This window comes from Leptidea sinapis, chromosome 38, assembly GCF_905404315.1.
Source record: "Leptidea sinapis chromosome 38, ilLepSina1.1, whole genome shotgun sequence".
In the NCBI taxonomy this organism is placed as follows: Eukaryota; Metazoa; Arthropoda; class Insecta; order Lepidoptera; family Pieridae; genus Leptidea; species Leptidea sinapis.
In genome coordinates this window covers 285,574-307,645 of record NC_066302.1, presented here as the reverse complement: position 1 = coordinate 307,645, position 22,072 = coordinate 285,574, and the positions used below count along the sequence as shown (strand labels likewise).

The 22,072-nt window shown below is 34.1% G+C and overlaps 1 long non-coding RNA gene across 1 annotated transcript; it reads left to right on the top strand.

The window, feature by feature from the left end:
- The first annotated feature begins 1,304 nt into the window (after positions 1-1,304).
- LOC126975910 (uncharacterized) lies at positions 1,305-5,827 on the top strand. Its single transcript, XR_007731812.1, has 3 exons — positions 1,305-1,415; positions 4,379-4,511; positions 5,542-5,827. It is a non-coding gene; the product is annotated as an uncharacterized LOC126975910 (long non-coding RNA).
- Positions 5,828-22,072: the final 16,245 nt, after the last annotated feature.

Sequence of the window (22,072 nt, the reverse complement as noted above, 5' to 3'; positions counted from 1 at the left end):
TTTTACCTAGTAGGTACCACAGTACGGCATTAGATTATTTCTCGGTCCTACATCCATTGGCAGTCAAAAATGGTGTGCTCAGCAGAGTCAACATCTCCCAAGCAGAACACACAATTAGGTTCGTTTCCGATCCCCACTGAACTAACCTTGACCAGTGAGGAACTTTGTGAGGCTAAGTCAATCTCACCATCTTCTCATGAGATCCACTTAAGCCACATAAGCCTATAGGCTTATGTGGCTTAAGTAACTTAATCGAGTATTGGACTTATAAGTCCAATACTCGATTAACCCTTACTCCCAGCGTCTTGGCATTATACATATTAATAATTCAGAACTATGCATTATGATATGCAATCTTAATCTAGAAAAAAAACAGTGCAGTGTTAATTTCACGTTGCTAACAATATTAGTCAGGCGCTAAAATTGCTTCGGTTTCACACTCCAATAAATTTGTAATTCCTAGAAAGTATAGCTATATGTTTATATTCACGTGCGTGTTAATATGGTTTAGACGGCTTATCTTTTGGTTAGCTTAATATACAGATTCAAATAAGAGTAGATTTACTTAAGATACCTTCGCGCTTTCCTGAGGATTAGGCTTTTGCCAGATTGACATACTGGCAACGAAGATCGATAAGAATTCCTTTTAGGGATTCCTTATCTAATGAGTAATCAACGAGGACTGTATATCTTTCAGTTCGTCTGTCTGTCATCGAGCTGTATCACATAAACCGCAATAGCTATAGAAGTGATATTCTAACAGAGTGTATATTAGTATTGACCCTTTAACAACAAATAATAAAAGTACCGCTATTTCCAGATCTATTACTCACAGTACTGGTTTACTGATGGTAATAACTTACAATTAAATTAAATTGGTGACAATTCACATGCACTTTGTAAGAAGGGGGAACTATTTGCAAAGATGGGTTGGACGCCACAATGATTTAATATATACGGTACATATATTCATGCATCATAGAAAATAATCACAATCTCTGTAACTTTAACGCTGGGATACCATTTTCTATTTTAGCCTGGGAGAGGAAGCTTTATTATATGATTACTGAAGAAGAAGATCTTCTACAATATTTGATTAATTAGGAATAACAAAATATGCTATGGATAACCCCACACCTTAATAATATTATTCTAGATAAAGTGTCATCACTAGATGAAACTATGAAAACGAAACTTTTGAAATAACTGAAAAGTAAACGTAGAATCTAAGTTTCAATTAATCTTTGTGAACACTCATGGGTAATTTCAGGCGTTGCGCAAGCGCAGTATTATATATAATTTAATATAGAACATATTGAAGTATTTTTCGTGAAACTTCAACAAACATGGGTGTATTGCGAACCTGCGTGTTTCTGTTAATAGTTGCGGCGGAGATGCAACTGATTACAAGTCAAGTAAGTACGATCCATTAATTCTTTCTTACGTTTTAATAAGAATACGTATATTTACTAATAATTTTAACAAATTACAATATGCAGTGAAAGGAAATTGAGTTTTTATTAAAATTTAAAATAAGTACACTTTTTTTAATAATTTTATATATCTTGCCAAACTTTAACAGTTTGTTAGCAAGTTATTGGGCTTTAATTATGTGTACTTACTTTAAACTGAACTATTAGAACAATAAAAAAGGAACGATTTACCTAAGGTATCCTAAATTACTAGGTATCATTGTTGAGTAGCATTGAACAATGATTAGTTAGTTTTATTCAATGCTTTTCAACAGCGTATTTTTCAGTATAAATTTCACTGCATTTTTTTTAAGTCTGGGAACACTCCTCAGTAACGCTATATCGTTATTTATTACTACAGATCTCTAACATATACTGATAACTATTTTATATAGGTAAGTATTATAATTCTATCCTTCTATTTTTAAAATAATAAGTTCATGTAATGCTTTTATTATAGTAAAATAATTTGTAAATTAGTCCTGATTCGTCAATATGGTTTAAGTGACTGGTAAATATACTGTACTTCAATTTTATGGTAAATGTGTTATAATTATGCGATTACTTTGATAACATTATAAAAAGCTGGCAGGGCAAGAGTAGTTCCAAATAAAAAATTAGTTTCGAAGAAAAAATAATAAAATAACTGATATGAACGGGTTAAGGCAACTGGCAAATAGGGGTTCCTAATATCTCCCTACCTATGAGATAAGTTTACTTTTATCTTTTATTCTTTATAATTGTAGAAACTGTTGATGTTTTCATAATATTTCTTTGTATTAGCCAAGAAGATGTTTTAAGTATTTTCCTTGTAGTTGCTATTATTCTCCTGTGATTCCTCTGGTGCTGCAAGAGTGTATGGGCGGCGGTTATCACCTAGCATCAAATAGTTCTTCCATAGAAAAAAAACAAAGTTGTATTGTGTTTTTTCGGATATTCTTTTTTTTTATGGAATAGGAGGACAAACGAGCGTACGGGTCACCTGTTGTCAAGTGATCACCGCCGCCCATACTCTCTTGCAACACCAGAGTTTAAAATAGCAACACAAAAGGCATTATAAGTTTGACACACTTTTACACAAATTACCTTGCCCCAAACTAGGCAAAGCCTGTGCTATGGGTACAATATAACGATATATTTAATACAATGTATTTACTTAAACATACATATATACATTCATAACTCAGATACAGACATCCATATTCATCATATCGATGTTTGTACCTACCGGGATTCGAATCCGGGACCGCAAGCTCAGTAAGCAGGGTCACTAACCACGGGCTATACGGGTCGTCGATACGATAAGATACACATAAAATTTAAGTAACAATTTTACCAAATAAATTATTAACCAGACGAACAGTGTTAAAAACATGTAGAAGCTGTGTCGGGGTATTCCCAGGTTGTTTGCTCTAATTAATAAACTCGCAGGTTGAGTTATAAATTATAAATTTGATGTCAGCTGCAAGCTTCTTCTAAATTAAAATATATCTAACTAGGTGACCCGTCAGACTCTGTTCTGTCAATAAAAGAAATGATGTACATAAGTATTCAGGAATAATGTAGTCTAAGGCCATCAAAAAGTTATGATTTTATAATAATTATGTAGTAATAAAATGATTTGTATAAACAGCTTTTACCATTTTTTTTAATGGGGAATATAGTATGTGATCCATAAGAGATAGACATGTGCCGTCCGCCTCGTGGACTTTTCTGTAGAACTATATACGCAAACATGGATGCACTCTTCCATAATACATTATTTTATTATATCTCAAAGGGCTTAGATAGCGTTTTCGTTGACAGCTCCCAGACGGCTCATTTTTTTCCGATACCTCCAACAAATATCATTGATGTATGCAAAAATGTACACAAATTTTTTAACAAATTTTATACTTAAACCTTCTTCGAGAATAACTATATCCATTAGTGAATACAGCATGAAAATCAGTGTAGTAGTTTTTTCGCGAACAGACAGACAGACAGGCGGACTGGGTTAATTTAAACCTATGTGTTTCATACTACATCTTCTTGTATTGTCAATTGTAGATAGCTCGGATATAGCTTAACTTAAAGTAATTATTTAAGAAGTGTGATATGATAGATCATAAGTAGCGGTGATCAGATACTTATAAATGATACACAAACCATAGGATCAATTATGCACTCCTTAATAATTAGAATTATAAATTTAAGGGATGGGAAGCTTCAATATATTATACGCTTTTATAACGCAAACGCAAACATAATAATATGGGTCACTTTATCATCGCTGACAATAATCTCGAATAACACCAGAGGATTCACAAGAGCGTTGTCTGCCTTATAAAGTGTTCAATAAACGTATAAATTAATTTTGTAAACCGAAAAACACATACGCACACACAACATGGGCGTGCATATCATACAGGCAACGAGGCAGTGCTTACCTCGTTATGAACCTAAATAAATATAGCACTAGTGTTTAAGTTAATTTAGTTTAATTTGGTTGGGTTATTTTATAAGCAAACTTCTATTGGACATCCACTCATAAAATTTTTCCTTACGCTAGATAATAAATTTCTACGGTAAGCAATCTTTGCATATTCCAAAGCTAACATACGACTATTTAGATCCACAGTTCCTACCTTGCTAGAAAACCATTGCACTCATTGACACACAGTCACCAACGCACTTAAAATTAATTCTCATTCGAATACAAATTTTCCCTTCTACTTCTTACATAACAGATGCATTTATTTGGCACAAACTTAAGAAATATTCAAAAGGGTAATGATACAACCTTATATAACAAAAATTTTAAGCTTAAGGAAAAGATTCGTAAATTGTTAAATTCGACAAAAACAATTCAACTTGGAACATGATTTTAAAATTATATCTAAATCTACAACCAAACATTGTTTCAGCCAATCTTCGAGTCATTCATCTGTAGCTTCTTATGCGGTGACGACGATGACTCGGATTACTGTGACATCTGCGACGATTCAGTAGAGACCACTACAAAGAAACAACCAGTCCAGTCCATTTCAGTGAAACTACGTAAGTTTTACTCAACCCTGTTGTAAAACAAATCCTGTCTTATAAACGAAATGTAAAGTCACTCCAAGTTTAAAATAATGTCTCATTGTCATGTAATTCTGTAGTGGCAAAGGTAAGCTGCACAAAAAAAAATTAAACACGTGTTGAAAACTTGTTTTAAAAAAGGTCTGTTACAAATCTGGGTCTTTCTGTTGTTTAGAGTCAATCTTTAGACGTCGCTTAAATAGTAACACACTGTTTTACTAATTTAAATATTTTTTTGCAATAATAATAATAATAACAATGAAAAAGTTTTAATTGTGCAATAACTTTACTTCGCGTTTGTTAGTAACACAGATCAAGTATGATTTAAAATGAAGAGTATGTATAACTCGTGTCTCTTACATAGCTTATTTAGAAATCATATTCAAATTACCATATGAGACATTACGACTCCTGTACATGGTCCTAGCTGACTCTGTCATCGCTTATGGTATTAGTAGTTATGGTAGGTCCTGCAAAACAAATCTGAAAGATATTTATAACCTGCAGTTAAGATTACTCAAAACAATTGTACCAAAACATCTACTAAATAAAAATAAGGAAAATTATGCTCAGCTCTTTGGACATTGTTTTGTCATGAATATTTATGATAAAGCTTAATTTTCTATTTTAACCGAAATTAATAATTCCATCCTGTTAATCGAAAAAAATAGACCCTTTGGTTTACGACAACTTGTTATAAATCATAAATATATTTTACCAAAAATTAATAATAAATATGGGAAGAGAACGGTCAATTACGTAATAACAGATTACATTAACGAACTGCCCAAAGAGCTGCAAGAAATATACATAAACACCACGAAAATCAAAACTCGCTAAAAAAAGAAAAAAGAATAGAATTTGGAAAAAAAGAATTGAATGTCTCTAGGTACCCAGATAAACCCGTGAGGTTTTCGTGGTACTTATTTTATTGGCCAATAAACTGAAAAAAAAATATGATTTGCTGAAACTGTAAAATAAAATAATTCTTGTTCAATGTTTCTAGCTGATTCGCCTGACATGACTCTAAGTTTGGTAAACAACGACGGTGTCTGGTCTATCAAAGTGGATACTGACCGTACCCCAGTGGCTCCAGGATCCACAACTGCAGCAAGCACAATGGCAGCTGACTCCACAACAGCATCACCTGCCACGACCAGCTCTGCCAGCGACACTACTACTGCTTCAACAACAACAACAGCACCATAGTGCTCCATATTTTTGCAAGTTAGCCACGATAACAAGCAAGGTAGAATGTGTGAAACATTTAAAAATATACAGTTTTAAGCGTTTACGGTTATTCACTCATGACACTTGCAACAGCATCAAACATTTAAGGCTTATCAAGAACCTATCACGACTTTCATTGGGTAAATGACTACTTATGTTCTTCATGTTAGAATAAATTTGAAACAAATTAAATATTCTAATGGTGCGTTCAGGAAAAAGCAGTAAGGCTGAGATATGTAGACTAAACTTAGACTTTGCTCACGTAAAACTTTGCTGAGTGTAATGAAACGCGAACTTGGCAAAAGCATCTAGTTGTCTTAGCTTAAGCTCAGCATAATTTCAGATGATAATTGACTATGAAAACGATATCAAAGATTATGCTAAGCTTAAACTCAGATAAATTTTACGCAAGTAAAGTCTAAGTGGGCTCTATAGATACCAGCCTGAGAGTAATTTTAAATAGCCAAGCGCAAAAAGACACGATCCCCAAAAATTTACCTACACTGAGGTATGCATTTTCTATCCTTTTAAACCTTCATGAATTGTTTTTTAACATCTTCATTCTATTCTTTTGTCGCCATTTCTACAAATGGCTGGCAAGGAGTATTGGTTTTGCCATGCCAAGGAACTATAACTATTTACGTCTTGCGTATATGTATAAATATTCCGTTTTTTCCGTTTCTCTTATAAAACTTTTCAATTTTCATACAAGCTCTCTGATCCTTGACTTGACCCGTCTCCGGTGCATCCCTAGCCTGTTTGTCAAGCTTCTCAATACTTTCATCCATAATCGCTTTATAACAGCCAATCCACTGTCCAATACCTATTTTATTTATAGAAAGAAAATATAACAAGTCTTTTCAAAGTTTAATTTGCATATCATCTAATAGTTGAATTGATTCGTCAATATACATGAATAGTTATCCGAACCGTTGCGTCTTTAAAATACCGGATCTGTATTTAAATTTCAAGCCATTAGATATAATTTTTAAAGTAAAATATTTTTGAATACTATTCGCACATATATAACAGGATATTTAGAAATAATGGGTGTAGAGCAATATTTCTTCCTACTAATGACTTAATTCGTCCTGTGATCATGACGTTTGGAACAATATCAAAATATCATACTTATATTGCTCGGATCCATTGTAAATATCCAATTATTATTACTAATAAAGGCTATAAGATGTTTCATAATTATACTCCAAATTAATAGGGTTGGTACTTCTTCTAAAATGCTTTTTGAATGGTTATACCTATTATAGTTTTAGTATCGTTAATATTTTTTACATTATTCGGCAACCTAAATTATATTTATATAGAAAAGCGAATTCTTAATAAACATTTTTAATTTTCATTTATTATTTATAGTACAATTGTTGTAACGTATATTTTTAATCATTCACTGGCACGCTGTATTAGATTTAGGATAACAATGTAAGGCTTGGAAATTTTTGTTTCAATTTACTATGTTAAAAATTTTCATTTTTAAATATAATTTAATTAAGAAATAAAAGGTCAAAATACAACCTATTGCTTCGTTTTCGATGTTATTCATTTTGAGCAGAAGTGATAGCAACCTTCATTATTTTTGTATTATCTTCCAATAAATCTTTTCTAAATGGTCGCGCATCGTTCATTATTTTTGGTATTTGTACCAAACTTAGCGTGAAGTTATAACTTAATTTTAAAATTAGTAATCTAGTTAAATTTAACATTTCTGTCGTCCCTACTACCGCTTTTAATACCAAAATATTTGTATACATTGTACACTTCGAATTGCCTTTTTTTCTTGTTATTATATAAGCTAATCAATTCACTGTAAGCAATTGTAAAATTGTCGTCTTAATTAATTATTTGATTATAATATGTGTGGCCAATATAAGTGGATGATAAATTTTGTTTCCATAATTATGTTTATGCTGAAAATAATTAGGTATACAAAAACATGCTAATTAACTGTTAATAAATCTCCTTAACTCAATCACAGGCACAAAAATTCATCAACAACTATATTTGTTACGAGGGTGAGGGTAGCGTATAAAACGCTTGAAATATTCTAGTAATTTAGAACTCATCTAGTGCTGTCATACTTTTAAATTACTTATTAATATATTACTAAAGAATTCTTAGTCGAAATGCATTTTTATTTAATTGTAAATCGTCGGTGAATACTATAATACATCTGTGATAAGCTAGAACTTGTAACTCCTCTTTCTTGATTACTAAACTATTATCCGTTTCATTTTTCAACTGCCATTCAAGCTATAAAATTTCAAAGTTGATTGGTTTCAATTTTGTGCTCTGCACACCACATTAATAAAAATCTGATAAGAAGTAAATAACAGTTCAAAAAACTTCCTCAATTGCGCTTGTGTAGCCACAGGGATATGAAGTATGGTGAATATAACAATTGTGAATTAATTGAATTATGCCAAAATAGTAAAGCCAAAGTAGTTAATTATTGAAAATTTCAACAATTTACGTTGACCAAAATAATGTAGTAAATATAACTTTAAATAGTTATTATTGGGAAACGTGCACCTAGAGTGATGAGTATAATTTTATATTCTCCTTTATTATCTCCTATGGAGGATAGGCAACACCCAAACATATGTGACATTCTGACATTCATAACTGTAATTGTTAAAAACATGAATCTGATTTAATTATATTTATCTCTTGGCATACTAATATATAACACATAACTTAGTCAAGTGATTCAAATAAAACAAAACTTATTTACGATATTATGAGTAGGTTAAAAACAGGGATCTATTTTTTGTAAAGAAATCTACAAATATTATGTTATTGTATTTAAGATCTCCTTCAAAATAGTTGATATTACCAGCTCTTTTGCTTTAATTTTGCATTACATGCAGGCGGAATTAGTTGAAAAATACTTCCTAAAATATTTTAAGGCTATAGAGCAAAATGTAAAAGGATTTCTAATGTGTTATGTTAAAATATTTCGGATTTCAATTCAACGAGATTACCTTTCCCACTTACATTTTTCTCAATCGTAAACTAGACCCAAAACTACGATACAATTTTTGCAAGGAAATCTACAAATATTTCAAACGAACATCCCGTCACACAAATAATACAATCCTACTTATATTACGGATACGAATTTTTATATACCAATTCGTAATATCCGTTTCATTAATATTTATTAAATCACTTAAGAAATCCGTTTATAGTTTTGGTTATCTATGTCAAGGTATTACAATAATAACAATATTATTATTACCGCCCTCTGAAATTACAATTTTTTTTTCATTGATTCGACTGAAGCCAAAATCCCATTCAAATATTGTGCTTTTTAATGATAACTCAGTCATTATTACACATAATAATAATAAGGAAGAGTAGAAAGTTATTCGTATTTTATACGAAAACTTCCTGAGTTTTTCAGCCAAGATAAGTTTGTAACTACATACATTTATAGGTGAGATGTGCTTGAGTCGTGAGGAGGTGAGAGGCGAGAGCGGGTCGCGGCGGAAGGACACCGATTCCAAAAATTACAATAATCGTAACTAGAATTCAATTAATTAATTAGGTTGTATAAAAGTACAGAACTATTTTTATACTTTTTAGTGCATATTATATCTATTGTTTTGGAATAGTGTTTTTGAAGTCGGTTATTCTTTTGTTATTTTTTTTTATACTTTAATAGTTTTTATTCATTCATAAATGTTTGCTACTTACTTACTTTTGGGATTACTTTGAGAACTAAAGACACTTTACTTTATACTCGCAACGTAAGAGAACGTTCGCTTTCCGCGAGGATGGATCGGCCGCAGGAGACCGGTGCTATTGCCTGCTCTTTCTCCGGACCTCACACCCTTGGAATTCTTTTTGTGGAGTTATGTGAAGGACAGAGTGTATTTCTCTGGTTACCCAACGGTTGCCGAGATGGAACAGCGTGTTGGATCGGTTTTTGCATCAATAAAACTGACGATGATGCGAAATGCCTCACAAGCGAGGCTGTGTATTGAGCAAGGCAACACTTTGAGCCATTTCTGTAAATTTGACGTTAATTACGAAAATAAGTGCTCGTTTAGGTTATTTCGTTAAGTTAGGTCTTTTAAAATTTTTGTCGTTCCACGAATTAGGTAGAAATGTAGGTACATTTTGCCTAGTTTACTCTCTAATTTTTGAAATAGGGTTAGGGTTAATTACATATCAGTGAAAAAAATATTTTTTGAGGTTTGTTTTATAGCGTTACTACGGTTCTTAAATGTTGCGAATGGACTCGTTATAAGGCCCCATTTAACCTCCTTTAGGGGAAGTTTTGCAACAACCTGTATATGTACCATTTTGCGCGATAATTTTTTGACATCTTGTAGTGGCACGTGTATTTGATAAAGTCGACCGTTTGAATTCTGTATTATTTACAGTATCTCTGAACACGAAATTCCACTAGTGATGCAAAATTTAAAACAAACTCTTTGCTTGATGTATTTTGTCCATACTGAAATTCGCAATAGATATGATCCAACCAAAGCACTGTATTTAATCTAAATGACACAATATATAAATCAAATTCCGCTCCAAAATAAAAAACAGTTGTGTCAATCTAACAACAACAATAAAACAAAAAAAAATATTACATAAACAAATCATCTATTCCCGATACTTTTTTTACTGAATGTACTAATAACGACAAAATTGATTCAGGGCCCACTTTGATGATATTTTTTTAAGTTATAAAAACAGGTTTATATTTGCACGAAAAAGATTAGATATAATATGGCATTTGGTGAACTGTCGGTGTCTAATCAAATGATAACAGTTACTTAGGAAATTTATGTTCAATCGAATTTCCACCTACTTGTTTATTATGACTGAAAGAAAATGACATTAAGGTGGGAAGCGATTCAATTTTGTCAATCGTACACAACATCGCCTTTTTTATGGAAAAGGAGGACAAACGAGCGTACGGGTCATCTGGTGATCACCGACGCCCACATTCTATTGTAACACCAGAGGAATCACAGGAGCGTGGCCGAGCCTTTAAAAAAGTTGTACGTGCCTTTTTTGAAGGTATCCATATCGTATTGTCCTAGAAACACTGCACAAGGACACTCATTCCAAAGCTTTATTGTACTTAGATGAAAGTTTCTTGGAATCCGCACTGTGGGGATTATATTCTAATTTGTGGCGTGTCATGCGAAGCTGGAATTCGGTAGCAGGAATCAGGTGAAACAGATCTTCGGAACACTACCTGTGATAAGTGCGGCAGAAGACACACAATGAAGCAACGTCTCTACGCAACGCCAAGTGGTCTACATCTCTGACAGAGCACTGGGTCTCCGATAATTCGAGCAGCTCTGCGTTGCACGCGGTCAAATGGTTCGAGCTGATACTGGGGTGCGCCAGACCAGAGATGACAGCAATAATGTGTGCCGACTTGAATTCTATCTAATCTAATCTATTTATGACGACATTATTGCAATCTATTTCAACCCATTTCGGACGTTCTTGTCGTACGTGATCCACTTTTCTTCACCAGTTATCAATCGGTTCAAAAACAGCTCGGTCCCATAACGTCTCAATAAAGAATCGCAAATAAGTACAAGGTTCATTAGGTTTCCTTGAGCTCGTCTAGTAAGACGAGCTCAGTGAAGAATCAATACCGAATTTTGCTTTTTTAACACAATACCAGAGGAATCACAGGAGCGTTGCCGGCCTTTAATCAAGGTGAATGCGCTTTCTTTGAAGGTACCCATGTCGTATCGTCCTGGAAACACCGCACAAGGAAGTTCGTTCCACAGTTTTGTGGCTGACGATAAGAAGTGACAAAACGAGCAACGCATTTTTTTTATACAGAAGAGTAGGGCGAGCGAGAATACGGGTCACGTGATTTTAAGTGATCACCTTCCCCACCCTCACATTCTCTTGCAACACCAAAGGAATTACAGGAGCATTGCATTGCTTTTAGAAAACTATACGCGCTTTTTCGAACTTACCCATGTCGTATAGTAATGGAAATCGCACATGGAAGCTCATTCCACAGTTTAGTTGTACGTGGAAGGTGGAGATGACATCCTAATTTGGGGCGTGTCGTGCGATGTAGAATTCGGCGGCAGGAAACTGGTCAAACCACAGAACATTTACGTCTTTTACCTGTTCTGTGGGTCAAACCGCTCTTCGGAACACTCCCGTCATCTGATGGTAAATGAGTCGTCCTGCCTGTATTGGAGTTGGAAGACGAAATTCTTTCGAACACCCAACAATCTGAGCACCACGTTAGCGCTTGTTACCTTCAGATATCAAATCTTGTCTCACTAATACAGTGATTTCACTACAGCATCCTTCAAACTGAAACAGAAATAGTGCTTGCACTGCATGTGACCAAGTATGACTGACAGTATTTAGAGATTATTTCGTAGGGTACAAGTAAATTTTACCAGTAGGAGGCTCCTTTGCACAGGAGGCTAGATTATGGAACGGCGCGGCGCCTTTTTCTGCCGTGAAACAGTAATGTGTAAACATTATTGTGTTTCGGTCTGAAGGGCGCCGTAGCTAGTGAAATTACGGGTCAAATGAGATTTAACAAATAATGCTTAAAGGTGACGAGCGCAATTGTAGTGTCAAGATGCCACGCACACAAGAATTGCAGTTACAGTTGCCGCAATAAAGAAGCTATTGTTCTTAGGTAGTGCGGTATCTAGTTGTAGCGCAGAGGAGACAAATCCTTAATCAAAAATCACATAATTATTTCGCTACACGATGTAATGACATTTGGGGGTGTCAACTTATCAAAGGCTTTACCTTTTGTAGCTTTCATATGTCATAACACATCTGGCACATTAATGTAAATTTTGCTACTAGATCAAGTCTATCATTTAACCAGCGCTTCATGTGCTGGCAAACACTATTTTTTATACATTGTGGAACGCAAACGATATCTTTTTCAATAGATATGTCGCAAGTAGCCTATTCGTTACATATACATTGCCAACCAGTTTCGTGAAGCACAATGCCTTAATCTCTTGTCGGGTTGGACAAACATACATCATGTTAATTAATCCTTTCTCTGCCGTGTGCGTTCAATCACTGATCGTCGATGACCATAAGCGATACATTTCTTCTGTATACTTAGTCTGGACATGAATACTGTTACAATTAAAAATAAACAATATATTACATTTGAATTTGGAATTCATTCATTACATTTCTATTTTATATGATTGTTCATTGAGTTTTCTCATTTTGGCGCCAATATTGGGGCGATAAAGGGAATCGAATCGCGAATCGCTGTGATTGCTTTACACAAAGTAGGTATGTAGCGAAATGCAATTTTTAAAACTGTGCTTGGTAATAGTAAACTGTTTGTGTACCGGGCTATTAATAGGTACAATGAGAGCTCCTCTGTTTGTGACAGAAAAAAACTGGCCGTCCACGTAGTGTTCGTATGAAAAAGATGGTCAAAGCAGTAAGGGAAATAATTCGAAGAAATCCTGTCGAAAAGAAAAAGATTTTATCTCAGGAGATGGAGATAACACCTAGAACCATGTCAATGATAATTAAAAATAATAATAAGGTGGTAAAATTGAAACAAAGTAAGTATTTATGGCAAGACTAGGTATACAAAATAGAAACCAAACAGTATGTTAAGCTCAGGATGTCTGGTGATAACCAGACATTCAGTGTGGTAGGTTTTGTAAATCTATTATGAAGTTAATTACACTTTTGTTTTTGGTAACACGTAGTGGGTAAGATCAATTAATATAAGATATATAATATAATTAAGATATCTATATTACCAATATTATTATTATATTATTCATTTTTAGTATAACATATCTTTGCAAAGATTGATTCTTATCAGCAATAGAGTCCATTGGTTCAATAATATAGGTGTACTTATTTTGAAAAATCATTCGGGTCGATTTCCGTCAAAAGTTCAAGAATTTTTTTTATACATCGAGGGCAGTCATGCCCTCGATTTTTCTCCCTTCACGGCTTTTCTCTAAGTCTCGTAATTTCCGACAATAATTAGCATCAATAAATGCATCAACTTTACATGTAAGTTTACTCGAGAATGCCAAAACATCGTTAGATGAGCAAAGCGAATAGAATCGACTTACGGCCATTCCCATATACTACCTACAGATAGAGATAAATTACTACAGTAGAAGGCTACTGTCAGTAACTAGCTGTCAATAATCTGAAGCTGTCCCAATACACCCAATAAGTCATTCTTATCGCCTTATATTGGGACGCGTGAATTGCATTTTCCATACATACGTCATCATAGCAAGCAGCTCATCATACAAGCTATACGTTGTCCCATTGACAGACAGCATGTACAGAAAAGTCAACAATAGTCACGATTTTTATCTCAAGTAAGAGATAGACTGATAATTGGGAATGGCCGTTATTCTGTATTTACGATTAGTCCCTATCTGATACCAAAATACAAATGGATAGAATTAGCCGAAGCGCATAATTGAATGTATATCGTCATTAAAAGTCGCATGTCGTAAAACATGAGGACGTCTGTATCATAATTTATCATGTATGAGCACAAAGCGTGTGATTCATACACATCGTTTTCACTTACATTTGAAGTGCAGTTAAAATTGAAACTGTATGGTTAATTTATTACTTACATTGTCATGCATGTGACTTTGACGCCATCTTGATGGCTGAGGTTAACTAAGTTTTCTCATATCTAACCTAACTCAGTTTGTAATATTAATTTAATAAACAGCTTTTTAAATTTATACGAAATTTAAATTATAAAATTTTTATGCAATATAATATACAACCATGTTTTTTATTTTAAAATGATCTGTCCGTTTGTTGTGTGTTCCCGCCTGGCTTTAAAATGGTTGCACGGAGATTTTAGTAGTAGTTTTTGATGTTTATAAGTGATTTAAAGTCTTATTTTGAATAAAAGTAAGTATTGGAATTTGTCTGGGCTAACGCACCCTACCTTATCAAACCGTGTATAGAAGTGCGTCTTAAAGTTTTATAGTCAATTGAAGGACCAAATTGTAGACGTTCGTTCGAACGTTTTCAAGTCTTTGAAGAATGGCCCTTGAGAACCAAACTCTGACGATAGTTCTATCATTTTATAGTCCATTCAAAGAACATTATACACTGGACTGTAAAACGTTAGATTGAACGGGTACAATTTGGTTGGATGTTCCTTGAGAACCAAATTGTAGATGTCCGTTCTAAGGTTTCATAGTCCAGTGTACAATGTTCCATGAGAACCAAATTGTAGATGTACGTTCTAAGGTTTCATAGTCCAGTGTACAATGTTCCTTGAGAACCAAATTGTAGATGTCCGTTCTAAGGTTTCATAGTCCAGTGTTCAATGTTCCATGAGAACCAAATTGTAGATGTGCGTTCTAAGGTTTCATAGTCCAGTGTACAATGTTCCATGAGAACCAAATTGTAGATGTACATTCGCACGTTTTATATACGGACGCTCATTCTAACGTTTTATTGTCCAGAGTAGAATGTTCCTTGAGAATCAAATTGTAGATGTTCATTCTAACGTTTTATAGTCCAGTATTGAATGTTCCATGAGAACCAAATAGTATTGGTTCAATCTAACGTTTTATAGTCGATTTTAGAATGTTCCTTGAGAAGCAAATTGAAGACTTTAGTTTTATTCCTAGTCCAGTGTAGAATGTTCTTTGAGAACCAAAACTGTAGTCGCTGTGGTAAGACCTTGATGGTGAGAATGGTATGTTTTAGAATAGGAGAACAAATTTGCACAATAAACGAGCGTATGGTTCACCTGATTCTAACTTATCATCACCACCCATGCTCTGGTTTGTGCAGGTACATATGTCATGTCAACTTGAAATCCTCGGACAATTGCTGTGCAGTGTTTTCAAGTTCGGTCCACTCTTTGGTTACTCGTGGAAGAATGTTGAAAACCTCAATGTGGGAGGAGGCCACACATTCTGATAATGATTAAGATTTAAGACAGTTAAGTTTTTTTCATGAAAATAAGAAACGAGATGAGCAGGACGTTCAGCTGATGGTAGTTGATACGCCCTGCTCATTACAATGCAGTGCCGCTCATGATTCTTGAAAAAAGAAAAAAATCTGAGCGGCACTACAATTGCGCTCGCCACCTTGAGACGTAAGATGTTAAGTCTCATTTGCCCAGTAAATTCACTAGTTACGGCGCCCTTCAGCCGGAACACAGTAATGTTTTCACACTTTCTTTACCATCGTACAACATACCAAATACCATATTACATTATGTCCGATTTAATTTCGGAAGTAAAACATTTTCTTTTGTTTGCTATAATAAATATTCAGCGTGATACCAAAATCATCTGCCTATTTTTTTTTTTATTGCTTGCTTGATTGCTTTAGTTTTATTGCTTGAAAATTAAGCGTATGTTTATACTCACTTACCTCGACAAGCAGCCGTTGAGTTGTTTTGAAATTTTGACACAATGTTCAATACACGCGTGTTTTCATACAGATCATAATAGTTTACCTTCCACTACCAAACACATGGGTATTGTATTAAAATAATATAAAGTAATTTTATCAACATTACAACTCATTTCACCGGACTGATAAAAATAATAAAAAAGAATCTTCAATAATGTGGAATCCAAAATCAGAGTCTTATATAAAAAAAAGACCAATCTAATATGTAGATATCAATACATCTTCCGCATTGAACTCCTTAACTTTTTAAGCGATTTTAATAAAATTTTGCACAATGTGTGCAGTTTGATCCAATTTGAGAGATAGGAATTGTGTTTATTTCGATTGATGAAAATTACATGACCCCTATTATTGTTTTATTTCAAATTTTATTTTCGTAAGAAGAATTCTATGAGAATAATTTTTAACGCAAAGTTTGGCAGTTCTGCTGTGACATTATTTCATTACAAGAAAAGAGAACAACGAAAAAATTATTGTAATGATGTAATTTCTACGAATTACGATGTCAACTAAAGATATTTTAAATTTTGATACAAAAAATTGTAAAAATGCATTTGCTTAGGCGAAACTAAGCGTCCCGGTTACCAGCTAGTATAATATAAATATTTTTCAAATCTTATGCACCGAAGGAATATAACAGATTTGTAAGGAAACATAAAAAATATTTGCATAGTTTTCGCGCCCGGATGTATGTGTTGTTATAATTCATGTAGGTATATATTATAGCGTTGTGGTTATGGTTTACGCGGATTTAGTACAGTTCAGTGCAGTTCTGTTTCACTGAGACCAATGCGATCTATTGCGATAGCCACTGATAATTATATATAGCCCACTTCTTAGGTAGATTATTTTCATGAATCCAATTATATCTTTTGCAGCGAGCTGGAGAATTAAAGTTCCCAAAGAGATGTTACGTTTACGCATTAAATGGACCACATGCAGAGAGGATATGTAGCGGGATTTCATCTGCACTATTACAGAGTCTACACACTCTGCAATCTCTGAGGTCTAGGATGAGAAGTGTTTGTTTAATTTGCAATGCCCCATAAGTGTACTGGTTAGAAGCGTAAGTTTTCTCTACTTAACCCTTACACCAAATGCTCAGCCTTTTAGTTGAAGACTTGGATCATGGTTTTGGAATGGGTTAAGCGAGTGTTGCTCCAGAGTTTATTACACTCTTATGAACATGGTGTACCAAAGGTTGGATTAATAAGAATCCTTGTGACACCACAGAAGTCCTCAAGGCCCAATTGAGTGCTTTAAGCACCAATGCTTGCAAGTTCAGCGCATTAATTGCTTTTCATTCCTGCATGTCCTGCAACCCATTGTAGTGTAACTCTGTTTATTTCTCCCAGAGTATTCAGTATAGTAAGGCAGTTGTCTACTAGACTTGAAACTTGTTCTGTTTGAGTCTTAAGCAGACACAGCCGTATGTAATGGTAAGTGGTCGGAATGTTTCATTCATTAATTCCAGAGATTCATTGGACCACCGCTAACAAATCTATTAAAGACTAGTAAAGTGCTGATTGAATGGTTAGGCCTTATTTTTTAATCTCATACGTTCAATAAAAATAAAAATTTCATCGGTCATTAATGATGTCATAGAGGATATCAACTACCATCAAATTGGACTTGTCCAAAAAAATTTGCCAACCGCTTTGTGGAATCAATAATCGGCTGCAGTTTTCCGGAATCGATAAGACTTAGGGATCTTGAATAGAGCATACTCCCAACATAACGGCCTGCAATGGATCTATGTCTTGTATCATACCTATGACCTTGGTGTTGCAGATGTCCATGAGCGATTGCTTCAAAACATCCCATCACGTGAGTCTATTAACCATTTTAATTACACCCAAAAAAAATACACTGTCAAACAAATCAAAATTTACAAAATCTAACAATTTATCAAGTTCTCCCAGAACTAAAAAGGAAGTCTGCAAGGGAGAGTGCGAGAAAGCAATATGTCTACTTGCACAGCGAATTCTTGTTAAGTCGATCTTAAGTTATGCAATGTGTCATTATTTTTATTGGGAAGACACAAACAGTATATACAAAGATATCTATATAAAGTATTAAATTATTATGTACATATCAAATAATAAACTATCGCATAAAGTTAAATTAGACACTGATATGTTTATTAGTTGTTAAGAACTAAATTTATCCAGGAAAAAAGAGCCTTTATATTCGTATACAAAATAAAATAATTGATGTTTTACAAGCCCAACAATCAGACGTTCTCCTTTATACTAACCAGAAACTCTTAGGTGTGAGTGGCAATGAATTTCTTGCCACTTCTTCTCATAAACGCTCAACTTTTTGAAGTGGTTGAATATAATAACATTTATGACTTTGACATCCATGATCGTAAATTTTGACCTAAATTAATAAGTAGCTAAGTAAGCAGCATGGCATGTTGTGCAAAATTATTGTTTTAGTGTTCAACTATACGAATTAAGTGACATGGTCTTATATTTAAACAACCTACAGGTCATATCTTTTATATTTCTTTGCAAAAGTCTTCACCAAGATTTTTAAAGTGAAACTTTTATTGCATCGACTAAAATTGTTTTGTCCATCTATCGCATGTCGCATTACAGCCGGCCGTTGTTAAGTCAATAATTTCAACAATTGATTACAAGTCAGGTTGACTGAGTGGTCTAACACAATTATTATCCTGATATAAGTTAACTTATATGACACTTTGTAAAAGTTTCACTTACATTGTGATTTTATAAAACCACGCAATTGCTTTTTAATGTGTTGATAGCTTAAGGGTTTTAGCTCCACTGTCCTTCGACACCAAACTATTCATAATTACCAGTGGGAGGCTCCTTTGCACAGGGTGCCGGCTAGATTATGGGTACCACAACGGCGCCTGTTTCTGCCGTGAAGCAATAATGTTTAAGCGTTACTGTGTTTGGGTCTGAAGGGCGCCGTAGCTAGTGAAATTACGGGGCAAATTAGACTTGACATCTTATATCTCAAGGTGACGAACGCAACTGTAGTTCCGCTCAGAAATTCTGGGTTTCTAAGGAATCCTGAAAGGGTAGGGCGTATCAATTATCATCAACTGAACGTCATGCTCGTCTCGTCACTTACTGTCATTAAAAAAAATTGTATATCATCACATAATATTATAAAAATTTCGAGCAAGCACTTGTATATTAAATTAAAGCTATTTGCTTAAGAGTTTTGGTGAACAAATAAGACTTATCTGGTTTTGAAAATAGAACAAAAAATTCATACTACAGCTATTAATACATATTAAAAGAACAATGGCACACGAATAAGACAAAAGAAAAACTTGGAGTCTGTTAAGGTGCTTATTAATGTATCTGCTTCTTAATCTTATAGGTAATAAATGAACACAAACAAACTGCCGTGCCCGAATCTCAAGTCCATAATGAATAAAAGAAGGACAATGCGCTTCTAACGAGATCAGCTCGAGATTAGCCTAAAATAGTCCGTAATCGGTTACATTAAAATCGAATTTGCCTTGCTTATAGGTGATAATTTAAATCCGAGCATATGGGATATTAATTTATTCGACAAAGCCAGATTTCATCGAATTGTAACAAAACAATTCATCTCATTAGTTCCTTTTGCCTGTTCTTGGTGAAAAAATGCAGATATATCGCTCAGAATGAAGTTGAGGTATCAACGACCGGTTGATTGCCTCTTTGCGCATGCGCCGGATGCCCTTCAAGAGCTTAATTAGAGCTTCTGTAGTAGACGCATAGATATAATTATATACTATCAGTTAAACTTTTGACTTATTAATTAACTTTTGATATTATTAACTTTCTATGCTATCCATAAAACATCTATATTAAAGAAAAAGATATAGCTACCCCAATTCGAGTAAATCAATCAAAAAATAATAATATTATATTGACACATTTTTACACAAATTATCTTGCCGCAAACTAGGCATAGCCAGTACTATGGGTACAAGACAACGATATATTTAATACATTATACTTACTTAAACATACATAAATATATATAAACACCCATGAATCGGAAACCAAACATCCATATTCATCATATAAATGAATGCACCTACCGGGATTCGAATCCGGGACCTCTGGCTCAGTAGGCAGGGTTACTAACCACTGGGCTATAGGAGTCGCCATAATTAAGGAATTTATTGTTTTATTATTTTCTATATTAGATTTTTAGGAAATTAGCATAAAATTTCAATACTCCTTGGCTCTTGTGTATCACAAACATTTTGTGAAGGAAACTTTTGATATATTTTATTAATCATCTGAATCTCGACTAAAATGTTCTGGGGTTTTTATGTTTATGAGTTCATGATATCAATGACCGCGTATTAATTTCGCTCAACGCTAAATATCTGCTACAACATACTGAGGCCTATTAGGGCTGGGTTGCAACAACTAACCTAAGCAATAACAGACATGTTAAAGTACCGCTTACGCAAAAAATTCGTCATCATCGCTCGAGACTGGCTCGGGTACGTCCATTTGGGCGTTGGATCGCAGTGGAGACAAATCTTTAATCTAAGATGATGGCATTACCTTTACTATTAAACGTAACCGTCCAATCTTCGCCGGTTAAAGCTATTGTTAATGTTAAATAGCGATCTGTCAAAAGTGACAAATAAATGTTCGATATTGACTTGATATTTCACTTTTTAACTTTTACTTTTAACGTTAAATTTGACTTAAACCTTAACTATAACAGCTATAATATGATGCAAGTTGCAACCCAGCCTAAAAATTGATTAACCTTGACAAAAATTATTCGATTGTTAAGTTCAACGTGATAAGTTTATCAACATGTGATACATTAATTGTTTAAATAATACCTTAATTATTTACAGTAGGTATGTATAGACTATAGACATATACTGAAAATTGATCGAGGTTTTTTTATAACCACACAGGAAAAGTCACAGGAGCGTTTTCAACATTTAACACCGGGTAGCCGCGTTTTAGGTTTGCCAACACCACGGAAGCAAATACATTCAAAAGTTTTGTTTGGAAAGCGATAACTTGAAAACCTCATTTTGAAGGAAGGACACCCAACCACATGGCGAGGATGATGATGATGATATTTTCAACCGACATTTAAAAAAGAAGGAGATTTTCTATACTACTAAATGTTTTTTATACATTTGTTAGATTATTTCTTCGGCATTTGTCCGATTTCAAAAATTATGTTTTCGTAAGAGAGTATACTCCTATATTGGTTTTATTATTAAAAAAATAAATCTAATCATGGAATTTATGAGAAATTGATGGAACATTTTTTGATACCTGATGTACCTACATATATAGCGATTGTGGTGATTTGATGATAACGAATAATACAAATAAAAACTGGATCTTGTTGAAAGTGAGTATTTGCAGGCGTGTGCTGACATGACAGTAAAGCGACTTGCTCCAACCTGGTGATGAATACGGAAGATGAGCATCGTAGAACTATTTAGTAGAACCATGTATCCAAGCCTTGAGATCCTTCACCACGACTACTACATTGTTCGCACTAGTTGTTGTGTAGTCATTTATGAAAATGTATGGACTGGATATTTTTTTATCAATTGCCATAATAGGCAGTTTTAACATTTTGGCATTGGAGACTCCTTTACACAGGATGCCGGCTAGATTATGGGTACCACATCGTCGCCTATTTCTGCCGTAACGCAGTAATGTGTAAGCATTACTGTGTTTCGTTCCGAAGAGCGCCGTAACTAGTGAAATTACTGGGCAAATTATACTTGACACCTTATGTCTCAAGGTGACAAGCGCAGCTGTAGTGCCGCTTAGAATGGGTATTTCAAGAATCCTGAGCGGCACTGCATTGTAATGTGCAGGGCGTATGAATTACCA